General features: G+C 40.0%; 1 long non-coding RNA gene across 2 annotated transcripts in view; it reads left to right on the forward strand.

Moving 5' to 3' along the window:
* The first annotated feature begins 3,663 nt into the window (after positions 1-3,663).
* Positions 3,664-15,101, forward strand: part of LOC110210123 (uncharacterized) — a 40,636-nt gene continuing 29,198 nt past the window's right edge. For both annotated transcript variants that reach the window (XR_002325028.2, XR_002325030.2), the window contains exon 1: positions 3,664-3,831. This is a non-coding gene — a long non-coding RNA (uncharacterized LOC110210123). The remainder of the gene's footprint in view (positions 3,832-15,101) is intronic.

Below are 15,101 nucleotides of genomic sequence, written 5' to 3' on the forward strand. Positions count from 1 at the left end.
GGCCCTCGTCACTTCTTACCATCACTATCACAACAATCTTGTCTCAACTCTCTCCTCACCCCAATCCCTCCTCCACTCAGAGATCAAAGTGATTTTTCCTAAAATACACACTAGGCCATGCTACACCCTCTCCCCCTCAACTCAATAAACTCCAGTGGCTCAAAGATCCAATATAAAATCCTCTACTTGACAACCAGGAGATCACTGTACACAGTAACAGCAATATTGTATGATGATCAACTGTGAATAACTTAGCTCTTCTCAGTAATACAGTGATCCAAGAAAATCCCAAAGGACCCATGATGAAAAATGCTATCCACCTCCACAGAAAGAACTGATGGAATCTCAATGCAGACTGAAGCATAATATTTTTCACTTTATTTTTTCTTGGGTGTTTTTTTTTGTCTGTGTTCTCTTTTGCAACATGGCTAATATGGAAATATGTTTTGCATGACTGCATATATATGTGTGTGTGTGTGTGTGTGTGTGTGTGTGTGTGTGTATGTGTGTGTGTGTGTGTGTGTGTGTGTGTAAAACATATCAAAGTACTTGCATTCTCAACAAGTGTAGAGGGGAGGGAAGAAATTGGGAACTCAAATTTTTTAAATGAATGTTAAAATGTGTTACATATAATTTTAACATATAATTTACATATAATTGAGAAAATAAAATATAAATATTCTTTAAAAAATCAAATCAAATCCTCTTCTTGCTATTTAAAGTCCTTCACAACCTCTACTTTCTCATTCAGTTTTGGTTTTGGTTTCATACTTTATTCCTCTTCACTCACTAAGAGCTAGCCAGCCTGGGTTTTTTGTTTGTGTTGTTTTCCATGTTCCTCTCACATGACACTAGATCTCCCAATTCCAAGCCTTTGCTCTGCCTTCTTCCCATTCAGGAAATGTTTTCCCTCCTCACCTTGACCCCCAAGCTTCCTTCGAATCCCACTTTCTGGAAGGGGCCTTTCATTTACACTCTATATATCTTGTATATGAACATAGATGAACATAGCTATTTACATTTTGTCTCCAGCACTAGATTGCAAGTTCCTTGAGGGCTGTGACCATGTGGTCACATTTCTTTGCATTCCCAGTGTTTGGCATGGTGCCAAGCACAAGGTAAACTTATAATAAATGCTTAAATAAATGCTGACTGACTGACTGGCTGATCTACTAGGCAAATCAATTAGCCTTTTTATTTCTTTAGACAGATCTCCAAGATTATGTATACATTACAGAGAAGTGGGCCATCTGCTCTGGTGCAGACAATTCTCTTTATGAATGAAAGCCCAAAGATGGACCTCCCATTAAATAACTTCTCAACAAAGATAATATAACTAGATAATATATATATATATATATATATATATAATGTGTATATATTACTATTTGTAATATATATATATATATATATATATGTGTGTATATATATATACACACACACACACACACACACACACACATACACACACACACACACACACATATATATATAATATAACTCCTGGTTTTCCTCAATGGGAGCAGTAAAGTGAAAAACTCTATGCATTTTTTCTATCACTTAAACCAGAGCCTTATATGTGCCAAGAGCCCCTTTGACAGCCTGGTAAAATACATGAACCCCTTTTCAAAATAATGTGTGAAAATACATGAAATAAAATACATGAGATTAAAAATGAAACCAAAATAAAAGTGCATACTTCCTTCTCCACTTTCACAGGCCCTATGCAATCTATCCATGGATCCTAGGTTAAGAAATCCTTGACTCACCACCATTGATTCCCAGCCTTTGAGCTGTGAACCCCTGGGGGTCACAGAGTTATTTATTGCAAGGGGTCCATAAATCCAGATTTGTGGCCTTGTCATTTTGATCCTCCTTGAGTTCCAACAAAACTTGTTGCATGAATAATGGGTTTCATGTTGACAATTTTATAAAAACAGCTCCAGCCATGTTAAATGATTCCATATAATAAATAAGCAAGCAGACTTTTGTGGACTCAAAAGATAATATGCCTCACAAATAATGCACGGCAAATTTTCAAATGTATGTGAATACTATTGTGATTTTTTTTCGGGGGGGAGGCAGAGGGTAGATGTCTAGGTCTGTGATTTCATCAACATAGGGAACTCACACCATATAAAGTCTCTCCATCGATATAATTCAATAAATCATTTGTAATTTGTAATCTTAGGGAGGGTTCTGAGGCACTCAGAAGTTAAGTGACTTGCTCAAGGTCAGACAATGAATATAAATCAGAATTAGAACTCAAATCCAGATCTCTCAGTCTCTAAAGCCATCTGTTCTCTAAACCATGTTGCTTCTCTCTGCTATTCTGATTAATGAAATGTAAATTCCTTTTAAAGTACCAGGAAGCATGGGCATTACGAACAGAGAACTGGCCTAGATTCAAGTCCCATATCTTGGCTGGGTGATCCCAGGTAAGTTCTCTGAACTGTAGGCATCCTGCTTCCCAGAGGGTGTTGACCTGAATGATAAGAGAAGATTCCACACAGGGGGCTCCCTTCACTAAGGACTCACCAATTCAGTTCCCAAGCTTCAGGATTCATCCCGGCTTTTTGTCCTTGTGCAAGTGATCAGTCATGTGGGACCCATGACATTTTAATGCAGAAAAGGGGTCACCTAACTCAAAAGGCTGGAAAACACTGACAAACTGGGAAATCCCACTGCACTCCTATACCACACCTGGCTTAAGTGCAAAAGAAAATTGAACAACAACCATCATTCTGAACCTATGGAATATGCTTAGGATGATTCCAAGGTGAAATATTCACATCCAAGGAGCAACTGACTTCCCATTTCACCACTGACAAATAAAAGAATTGGAGGCTCATATAATGTTAAGAGTCCAAAGGGGGCTCAAGGGTCTTCGGGTCTACCCCAAAACTAAACAAGAGGCCAGACTACACTGTACCTAGTAAGTGGTCATCCAGCCTCAGAGGGATGGGAAGGCCCATACTGCTTTGCATTGTTCTAATTCAGGGGTTCCTGACCTTCTCAACCTTCATAAGCCCTTGGATCTCAGTAAACCTTCCCATTTCCCTTATTCGACATGAAAGCAAATAAATTGTAAGGTTCATTCACATCGACATAAAAAAATATGAAAGATTAATTCTTCATAAAGAATTTTTTAAAAACTACATGTTTTGTACCATAAATTTATTCTCTCCCCAATGCATAAATGTATTAACTAATACTTTTAAAATATTTCATTAGGATGATACAGTTATTTACCAAATATGTCCATACATTTTTGACTAGCTTTTCCAGACTGGCTGGGGTTGGGAATGCTTGCTCTGATTGTTAGGAAGTTTTTTCTTTCTTTTTTTTTCCATGACACAAAGCTTCAGTTTATCTCTCACAGCCTCTACCCATGGCTCCTCATTCTTTCCTCTGGGGCCAAGCAGAACAAATCCAAACCCCATTCTACGACAAATTGCAAATATCCCAAAGTAATACCACCATTGAAAAAGGCATTTAGTCTAAAGAGTCATGACTGTCCTTCGACGTCTCATCATGACATGTTGGTAACTAGGGGTTCTAGAACACCAACACCAGTGGAATACAAGCCCCAACCTAGAATAGCTTTGATTATGACCTAATGACAAATTGTTGTCAAAGCAATAGCCTAAGAGAGGTCAGAAAGATTCAGTGCTAAAGAACTGATGAACAAGTAAATGAGATACAGAAGCCTATGAAGTTGGTGTACTACAGGGGCATTGTTGAGGCCCATGAAATCACCAAGCAGTTAAGAGGCACCATGGACAGAGCATTGGACCTGGATTCAGACAATTTCCAACTGTGTAACCCTTAGTAAGTTACTTAACTTCTCAGCCCCAGTTGCCTCATATGTAAAACAAGGATAATAATAACACCTGCCTAACAGGATTGTTAGGAGGGTCAAATGAGATGACATGTATAAAATGTTTTGCAAATTTTAAAACACCATACAAAAGCTAGGTGGTCATTATTATAATCATAGATTCTCTAAGAATTTGAGTAGATCTAAGTATTCAGGATGTGGGACGGCTAGGTGCTGCAGTGGAAAGATCACTGGGCTTGGAATCAGAAAGATGAGTTCAAATCCAGTCTCACTTACTAGCTGTGTGACTCTAAGCAAATCAGTTAATCCCTATTTGCCTCAGTGCCTCTCACCTGTAAAATGAGGACATACTGGAGAAGGAAATGGCAAACCATTCCAGTATCTCTGCCAAGAAAACCCCATGGGCAAGTCTATGGGGATCATACAGGGTCAGACACAACTGAACAACTATACAATAACAACAAGGTATTCAGGACAAGTCAAGTCAAATCAAGAAGGACATAGACAATCTTGGTATTCACCCCTCATAGGTATTCTCTGGCCTTCTGATTGGAGGGCAGAATGACAAGCGCCTCCTCCAACTCTATTTAAAAGGGTGCCCAGACCAGCCATCTCTCATTTACCATCTGGCTGCACTTTACCTTGGACATCTCCATCACGCTCCCTTGTCACTTACCTCCTCCTCACCTTCCTTTTGTCTGTAGTCTTTCCACAATAGATAATAAGATTTTTGCTGGAAAGAACTTTCACTTTTCCTTATTTGGATTCCCAGTGCTTAGCATAATGCCTAGAATACAGTAAGTGCTTAATAAATGTCTATTGACTGACTATGTGCCAGGCACTATCCTAAGTGCTGCAGATATACACAAAGAAAGGCAAAACTAGTCTCTGCCCTCAAGGAACTTAAAATCTAATTATAAGGACAAGAACTTACCTGAATGCCATCTCTAATCCCAAGTAGAGAACAAGGGACTTAAGGGAATATTAAAATGATATCTATAATATCTCCTAAATACCGAGTCTTCCGGATCTGCTTGTTTTAGGATTAGATAGAAACAGCCTAGGGTTATATATTTGTTTGCTTGAATTATGGCTGGTCGATTTAGTTAAATCATGCCTGTCGTGTGCTGTAGACACTGGGCTGTTTTACGTGTTCTTCTAATTGATTTTTGTTGGTTCTTTGAAGTGCCTTCCATATACATCTTTAGATTCTGACAGCTGCTCAATGCCTGTTCTGTCAATGACAAATATCTGCAGAGGTCTCATTGGAGTGAGATGTTACTTAGGTGTCCAATTTTTCACTTCAGAACAGGACTACTTTCACTAAACCACATTTGTTTATTGTTCTCTGGCCTGCAATAATGTCCCAGTGCTTTGGCCAAGCAACAGTAGATTTATCTGGGCTAAATCAGAAAGAAAGAATTCAACTTTTTTCATATGGTAATTTGTAACTACTTTCCTAAATGTGGGAGGGAAATATTCACTTGGGATTATACTTTCTCAGTTATGTCTCTGCCTTAGCTTTTATGACATTCCATTTTCATGGTTCTCTTCCTATCCCTCTGACTATGCATTCCCTGTCTCTTTTGCTATCTTATTCTCCTACTTCCCCTTAAGTATGGTTTGGCACCCTGGTTCTGTTCTAGAGAGGGCCAGATTAAGGTCATTGTCGACACTAAGTGCTTCTATTTCATAGACCCTTTGTTGGTTTCATTTTTTAAGTATATCTGAGATATCATGTGACTGGTAAGATAACAGAATATTTGTTTGGGGGTAGCCCTTAGCAAAATAAAAGCTTCAGAAAGCAGAATTATGCACCATAGGCTATTTAAAACTGAGGTGTGGTGGAAATGGCATAGTGAAGGGATCAATGGCTCAGGGAGCAGAAGATCTGGATTCAAATCCCACCTCCGATTTTCCTACCTATGTCATTTGGGGCAACTTCCCTTCTCTGGGTCTCAGTATCCTCATCTGTAAAATGAGGGGAATGGACTCAATGGCCTTATTCCAGTTCTACACAGGATAGTCTATGAATAAGGTCTGAGGGCATCTGGATTTATGTAAAAAAAAAAAAACCAACACTAGGAACATTGTATAAGGTTAATCTTCTCAAAATAACATCAGAGGATTTAGGATCACAGATCTGGATCCGAAGAGGACATCTGCTCCAACTACTTCATTTTACAGATGACTTGAGTATTCAGAGTTCCCACGCAGTGCCATCATCCATCCCACTGTGCACTAGTCACAAGTGAGTGCAAGCCAACTCATAAGACTTGGGATGCAGTCTGGCTATGATGGGCCCTGTCTGCTCTCTCCACAGCAATGACTCAGCCTCAATCATTCTTCAGACTCAAAAAAGTAGCATACACTGATCCTGTCTAGCCAAGCAAAGGACATGGAGAACAAGTTGAGGATGGGATTTGGGGCAAGGTGGGGTGTTGGAAAACAGCACAAAAGGTAAAGGAAAAAAGAGCATCCATGTTCAGTCATGTCCAATGCTTCATGACCTCATAAACCATAGCAACTAGGTTCTTCTATCCTCTACCATGTCTCAAAGTTGGTCCAAGTTCACATTCATTGTTTCCATGACACTATCTATCCATCTCATCCTCTGCTGTAGCCTTTTCCTTTTGCCTTCAATATTTCCCAACATCAGGGTCTTTTCCAATGACACCTGTCTTCTCATTATGGGGCCAAAGTATTTAAGCTTCAGCTTTGGTATTTGACCTTCCAGTGAATATCTGAATTAATTTATTTAAGTATTGACTGATTTGATTTCCTCACTATCCAAAGAACTCTAAAAAAGTCTTCTTCAACACCATAATTTGAGAGCTTCCATAGCTAATGTAAAAAGGGACTGAAAATCCAGCTGGGGCCAATTGTCTGACCTTCCAGAGTTTACTGGACAAGAACCCAAGCCAGGTTGACCAACTCCACCACCACCACCACCATAGACATACACACTCATGCAAGGAGGTTGAGGATGCTCAGCAGCTCAGCCTGAAGTATCTGCACAGCATTATAAAGGAGAATGGGAACCAGAATCAGTAGGGAAACCAAAGCAAGTGACTAGAAATGCAAGAGAAAGACTAAAAGAGTAAAAATTAAAGAGAGAAAGCATAATAAAAATCTACCTTATAACCAGATAGATCAAGAGAGAGGATCATAAGGATAAAAATAAAAGTAATACGAGTAGAGTCCAGAAAACCAACTGCAAATAGGAAGTTAAGGAAAATGACACAAAAATCCCCACAAAAAAAAAAATCAATCCATCCCACTCCCTTGGGATCATGAAACAGCAGCAAGAAATTTTAAAATGATTCAAAAGAGAAATGAAACTCTTAGAAGAAAATATTAGGATTGAAATTGGGTCAGAAATCAGAGTTCTCCTAACAGTACTAAAACACACGGAGAGATGATTAGGGAAAAAAATGAATGAACACTGGAGAAACTCTCCAAATAGGAGGGTCTGAGAGAGAAAAAATAGCAGATCTGGAACTCAAAATGCTGACATAGAATAAAATTTAACAGAATAGAAGGAAAAGACAATGACATTTAAAATAAATCATAAGCCATATTTTTTTCCTTAGGGTCTTTATACAGAATAATTTATACCAGGGCAGCAACATTGTACAGCAAAAAACTTTGAAAGACTTAACTCTGATACAGGAAAGCACAGACCAGTCTTTTCTCCAGAGGACTGATGATGAAATATGTTACCGAAATCTTGTCAGAGATGGGGCAGACTCCAAAGAAGACATGCATTATTATTTTGCTTAACTATATTTACTTGTTCCAAGGTCTTTATCGGGGTGGGGGTAAGCAAGGTTAGCACTACAGATATTAAAATAAAATAAAAGACCATTGAAAAACATTTTAAATGCATAGAAAAACCAGGAGAAAGTTCTAAAGGAAGCACAGATGAGCAGAATCATTTCGAATGTATCATTGAATTTATTATACACACCCACACATATTTTAAAGAGCACATAGTCTGAAAGAGATATACAGCTTCATATACAATCTTCTGATTTCTTCTGTGTACATGGAAATGTTCTTTTTGGAGTGTTTAAGCTCAGAATTAAAAAAAAAAAAAGAAAACTTCTTAAAAAAGATGGAAAAGTAGTAATCCCGTACTATGTCCTTGTGAGACCTCTTCTGGTGTATTGTGTTCAATTTTAGGCACAAGGGTTTTTTTGGTTTGTTTCTTTTGTTTTGTTTGGGACTGGATCTCTCTATCTCACCCATGCTGGAAATAGAGCAGCCGCTCATCGGCTTGATCTTAATACTGATCAGCATGGATAAAGTTTTAACCCACTTCATTTTTCCAACCCAGGCCAATTTTCCCCTTTGTAAACAACCAAGTGGCTCTTTGCTGCTAGAGGGTCACCATATTGGTGTCAGACGGAGATGAACACTTGATAAACTTTATTCTTATAGTGTAATATATGTTAGCCCTACTGTAGCTCAAAATTCCCAGACTCAAGTGATTCAGCAGCCTCATCCCAGCAATGAGGATTCCAGATATGCCCACCTTGCCTGGCTGGCAAGATGTTTTAAGATTGACATTGATAAACTGGAGAATGTCCAGAGGAAGGCAACCAGGATGGCAAAGAGTCCTGAGTCTATGTCATATGAGGATGGGATTGGAGAGAAAAGAAGACAAAGGGCATCATGTTAACTTCACAAGTATCTAAAAGGCTTTCATGTAGAGGAGAGAATATTCAATTTGGACCCAGAGGACAGAATTAGGAGGAAATGGGGACAAATCTAAGCTTGATGTTAGGACAAACTCTAACATTAAGATTTGTCCAAAAGTGGAATGGGTTTCCTCAAGAGGTGATTGATATTCTCTCCCTGAAGGTACTTCAAAGGCTAGACAATATTCCTCAAGTACTTTGTATTTGTGATTATCTTTAAATATGGATTGGACTGGTCAGTATCTAGATTCCCTCCAAATTCTCAAATTCTGTGAGATGTCATTTAAAACTTTGGCAACTACACTGTCTTCCTCTGGGAATGTAAGTGAATGGTTATTTTTGCTTAAGAATTTATGCATACATGTACATATGCATGTTTGTATATAACAGTATTGATCACTGAAGTCCCCTTTTCCTAATATTATGGTGCCTGTCTAGTAGAGTATCTATCTGGCACATGTGTAGAACCTGTCAGTTCACTCAGCTGATGCACCACAGGCTGAAGCTGGGAAGCCTGATTCCAGGAGAGTCAGGAGGATGAGAAAGGGAAATGCCTTGGAGAGACTAGTTAGACATGATGCAATTGCATCTGGCTGGTTAACCCCATGGTACATGGGAGGCTCTTTGATTAGATGCGGAAGTATTCACAAGCCTAATTCCCTTCTACCATCTCTATCTTGCCTCTGGTCTTTTCTTCAGTATCTGGTAAGAGACCATGTTTTATGGGGAGAAGCTGTGGGGCCTTTGCTCTGTCTGACGTCAGGTGGCCCCAAAAAATGGGTCTTGGCTTTTGGTGCCTGTTTTTTGTTCTTTTGCATTTGAGGTGAAAAGAATGGAGCTTACATAACCTTAGGAGTTTTAAAAGGTCTGTAAGTCACCTTGGCATCCCAGCATTCCAGAGTATGGGTTGATGGTGAGTAAAATATAAGTGCCCTGAGGAGGAAGGGGTGACCTTTGAGAATAATTTGTGGGCCCACAGGCCAGCTGAGATGATAACTCATCAGGAAGTCAGGCTGTATCTGGACATAAATTTGTTCTGCCCAGTGCCGTGTAAGAACTGAGCTAAGCTGAACCTACTTTCCCCAGGTGACTGAGGTGGTGAAAGGAAGAATGAGCCTGAAGAACCTGCACTTTGGCACTTTTGTTCTTGCAAACCTTCCAAGCAAATATCCCTTTGAAAAAGCTAATTGGTGTTAAATGGAACTGGGGAGCTAGCCATTGGTTCCTATGGTGCAGGGACAGACAAAACTTGTGGGGGCTTAAGCCATAACGTTTTGAAAAAAGAAACCTTCAAACTTTTCAAGAGTAACCTCGATGCCTGAGCATTTATACAGCCTGTCTGACTTTGGAGGAGAAAGTCAGAGAGCATGGCTTAGAAGAGATTCATTCCTCCCATAGAATTCAGTCTAGTATTAATATAAAGAATTCCAAGGAAAATCTTGAGTACCTCTTTTAAAGGGCCTAAATCTACTCTCTTGAGAACAGAGCCCAAGGCCATTCTTCTGGGAGGGAGGAAGACAGGAAAGGAGAAAAATGGAAAAGCAAAGAAAGAGACAAAAACAGAGAGAGAGACTTAGATACAGACACAGACAGAGAGTTATCAATTATTTATCATCCTGCATGCCTACTCTTAATTTTGTTGTTTAGTCGATCAGTTGTGTCTGGGTCTTCATTTGGGTTTACTTGGCAAAGATACCTGAGTGGGTTGCAATTTCCTTCTCCAGCTCATTTTACAGATGAGGAAAGAGAAGCAAACAGGGTGAAGGGACTTGCCCAGGGTCACACAGCTAGTAAATGTCAAAGGCTAGATTTTAATTCAGGTCCTACTGACTTCAGGGCTGGCATTCTAGCCACTGCACCACCAAACTGCCCATCTAGTCTTCTAGTCTTAATCACTTCTTTTTTCTTTGTTTTAAATTCTTAAAACCAAACAAAAAGGTCCCCTCCTATTTCCACAATTTATTACTTCATAAAGAAGTGTTGAATCGGGCCCTGAAAGCTTCCTAGGGTATCACTTTGGGTCATGGAAAACAGATTTTTATTTCCCCTTGTTTATGGACTGTGAGTAGACTTAGGTAAATCAAGCATTGGGATTTTAGAAAGGAATGCGCTGGTAAATGTTAGATAACCTTTGGGTGGGGGCTAGGGAGGAGACAGGAAATGTAAGCTCATACAATTTCAAGTTTAATATGTATTATTATTAACATTTTCTCCATCACTTTCTCAAGTCTAAACAATCAACAAAATAATAAATCAAGCTCTGATTTGTAATGTTTGCTAATTTCCAAGGTGTTAATGCTCACACTGAAAATTTACCAATCAGCTCTCACAAGGCAGTTTGAACTGGCACCAGCAAGGTCATTCCTGATTCTATGGTCCTCACTGCTGTCATTGTAATGAATTACGATAGTCAAAGAGCTCAAAGCATAGATGTGGTGCAGAGGTAACAGCTGACTCTTTGTTTCCCCATGGGTCACTATGCCAGCACCCTAAGATTTCTAGGAAGCAAGGAAGCCATATTACATATTATAGATAGGGCTTTTCCCTGTATAAAAGAGGAAAAGCTGATCCACCATATTTGTTAATCTGTTGCTTCACTCTTCCCCCCTTCCATGAATTACATTGTGCACAGAGTTTGAGGTGTGCAGCACAGCTGAATCCAGGGACTTCTAGAATCAGTTTCCAGAAACCTAATTTGCATACATACCTTTTATGTGGTTGGTGTCCTCTCTTTTCCCACTTTTCCCTACCATGTAGAGCTACTGATTTACCACAGAACCACTCACTTAGAGGAAACGTATTTACTGAGAACTATAGAAATTAAAACAGGGAGGAAAAACTTGATCAATTCTTTTAATTTATGAAAAGCCTTGCAAACTCAAAGCCAAAAGCACAAGTGTGAACTGTTGCCTCTTTAGTGCGGATGATTCAATGACCGTCTGTCAAGCACAGTGGAGATGGTGTCCTTGTTCATGATTCATTGGATCACCTCTGAGACTCCTTTCAATACAAAGACTATGGTTTCAGGGGAGAAAAACCTTGGGAAACGTAGCAGCCTCCAAGCTCTTCCCTCACCTTTTTTGGAGGGTTTTTAGGGGGATGTCAGTATGGGAGAATCTTTATAACTGAAACTTAGATAAATCAAATGCAGAGGTTGTAGAGAGAAGAGGAGAAGGTGGAGAATGGAGAAGCTCACCACAGGTCCACCTAGGAGAATTCGGGTCTTTAGAACTCTTGTAAGGTTGAAAAGGTTGAGGATAGAATGGTTAAATCATCCAATCAGCAGCTAAAAGGGTGACTGATCCTTACCCTAGGAAGTTAACTCTAAAAGTGGCCTCCTGCAAGAGGTAGACTTGGCCAATCAGAATGGAACAGGATGATGAAGCAAACCTCTGAGGTCAAGCAGAGCTGAAGCCCAAGAAAAGGGTCCATGCATCCATGAATCAGGTCAAGTGGAAAGTAGGTACTCTCTTCACAAGATAAGTAACCCAGGAGCAGCTAGGTGGCTCAGTGAATAGAGCACCAGCCCTGAAGTCAGGAGGACCTGAGTTCAAATCCGGCCTCAGACCAAACACTTAACAGTTACTAGGTGTGTAACACTGAGCAAGTCACTTAACCTCAACTGCCTAAGAGACAGAGAGAGAGAGAGAGAGAGAGAGAGAGAGAGAGAGAATGAGAGAATTAAAGAGAGAGAATATAGTTGAGATTAGAAAGAACACACAGATCTGTGTGATTTATAACCTTACAGATTTTGAGTTGGAAGGTTGGAAGGGACATCAAAGGCCAGACAGCAAGGTGGCACAGTAACAAGAGTGCTGGGCCTAGAGTCAGGAAGATCTGAGTTCAAATCCATCCTCAGAATTTTTTACCTATATGACGTTGGGCAAGTCACTTAACCGGTCTGCTTCAGTTTCCTCAACTGTAAAATGGGTGGGGGGGAAGAGGAGAAGAAAGAGAAGGAGGAGGAGAGGAGGAGAGGAAGGAGGAGAGTTATTGCTGTAATGATCAAATTAGATATTTGTAAAGCACTTTGAAAACCTTGAAGCCCCATATACATACTAGCTATTATTATCTCCTCATTTTACATATGAAGGAACTGAGACCTTTAGAGACTGAGGTAACTTGCTCCAAATAACTCTGGTTAGAAGTAGCAGAGATAAGATTTGATTCCAAGAGGTTAAGTGCTCCTTCACTGTACCAGTACTCATTGTTTCAAATGGTAAATGTCAGGATGTACTTCAAGGATCTATGATTTCATAAGCGCAGGTCCACCAGCCACTAAACAAGATCATTAGTAGCTGTAGCCAGAAAAGGAAATAAATCATCACCATCTGACCAAACTTCTTTAGATCATCTTCTGCAAACTTAGTAAGGCTGATTTTGGACATGAGATGTACAGGTTTTTGATGAGAATATTTTCCAGCTTGGAAGAACCTTCTGACCTTGCCTTCCAATATTTTACCTTAATGTCATAGACATTAAGAAAAAGGGAGAGAGAGAGGAAGAGAGGGGAGGGGAGGAGGGAGGGAGGGAGAGAGAGAGAGAGAGAGAGAGAGAGAGAGAGAGAGAGAGAGAGAGAGAGAGAGAGAGAGGTGCACAGGCACATGGAAAGAGAGACAGAGGACAGAAAGACAGACAGACAGACAGATTGATTGATGATAGACAAAGCATTTATTAAATACTTATATGTTATGCACTATATTAAGCACTCAGGATAAAAATACAAGCAAAAATAAAGGCATTCCCTGTCCTGAAGGAACTTACATGCTAACAGGAGAAGACAACACATATTCTCCCCCCAAACTGGGGGAAGGTTAAAAAAAAGTCCTGAGAGGCAGAGGCAGAGGAATAAAGGAGTCAGCCTGGCTGGCTGGGGTGCTTCCTCCAAATAGAGGCTATGGAAAGCACTTAATAATTGGAAAGGGGGCATTAAAGGTTTAGATGGATCTTCTATAATAAGAAGACTGCAGGACAGAGACATCTTCCAGAGTGAGACAACTACTAGGAAATCGTGAAAAGTCCAGAGAAGTGGGAGAAGAGTGGAGAAGTGAGCATGTCTGGCTTGGTCACTTCCTAAAAATGGGGGAAGGGAAGCTCCTGTAGTGCAGAGACTGATCGTGGTTTTATTTTTGGATTCCCAGAACACATAGAAGTGTCTTGAATGAAGACGATGCTTAATAAAAGTATCACACATACATGGAAGGGAACTCAAGATAACAGCTTGTACAGTGGTCCCTATTTGGTGCTTCTTAAACGCCTTGGGAGTTCACAATGATAGGCCAAGGGATTGAGCTAAAAATTCTTAAATATACTTCCAGCAATAAATCATTATAAATGATTTTATGGGTAGTATGTCAAGTCACCTTGGGATTCATAATATGTTTTACCGTTGCTGTTATAAGGGGTTCATGGCCTAATGGGAACCATTGATCCAGCCTAGCCCTTCCACTTTGTACATAAGGGAACTGCGGCCTACCACAATTAAGTAATTTGCCCGAAGTCATGATACTAGTCAATGTCAAAATTAGTACTTGAACTCGGGCCTACTGGTCTTTTTACTACTCTGCTCCTCAGAAAATGAGACTCAGAGATGTTGAGGGATGTACCCAAGGCCACAGAGATAAGAAATGTACAGCCAGGATTTGAAATAAGGTTCATAGCATCATAGAGCTAGAGACAGAAGGTACCCTCGAAGCCCCCTAGTGTCAAAGGTGGGATCTGAATCCATGTCCCATGATTCAAGAATCAGTGCTTTTTCCTGTGACCCCAGACTCTTCCTTCTTTCTACTGCACCTCTCTGCTTAGTTAAATATTGACATCTTCTGCTATTTTTCTGTCTTGTTATAGTTACATTTTTATAGGAAAAAAGTAGTGCCCTTGTATTATGGGCCATTATCTCACAGCTTAGCTGCCAACCTAAAGAACAGGTCTGCATGCAATGAGGCCCGGCACCTGGTGGCGGTTTCCTCGATTGCAGTCACAGTGCCAAGCAGAAAAATACAAAGGCAATGGCCATAAGAAAAACCAGTTCCTAGGGAGGTGAGGAAGACAGGTGAAAAGAGATCTCTTGCAAATTCGACTTATTTAGTAAAAGCAGTGTCACTTTTAATACAATCGAATCTTTCTTTAAGGATTCAAAATATAGTCTGGAAGGAGCAGTACTTTAGGCCCCCCCTTATAAATATCAGTTATTGGGCTATCGATGGAAAAGTGCCTGTTCCTAGAAAGTACTGATCTACTCAATGCTATTTCATGCATCTTTGATAGTAGCCGCTCTATGTTTGACTCATTAGAATGAGAGAATTGACAGAAGAGCAGAAGGGGCAAGGCCATATAGAAGCTAAAGGACTGGACTGAGGACCATGAAAAGGTCCAAGTCTACTTCTAACCAAAATCATTTAACCTCTCTTAGACTCAGTTTCCCCATGAGCAAAAGAGAAACATTCATTCTAGGATCATAGATTTCAATCTGCAAGTTCCTACTCCAACCCTTGTATTTTACAAATGGGGATATTGAGGAACCAAAAGGACAGGTGACTTGCTCAAGTTCACTGATA

The sequence above is a fragment of the Phascolarctos cinereus genome, unplaced genomic scaffold (assembly GCF_003287225.1).
Source record: "Phascolarctos cinereus isolate Bilbo 61053 unplaced genomic scaffold, phaCin_HiC Scaffold_7;HRSCAF=346, whole genome shotgun sequence".
Lineage (NCBI taxonomy): Eukaryota > Metazoa > Chordata > Mammalia > Diprotodontia > Phascolarctidae > Phascolarctos > Phascolarctos cinereus.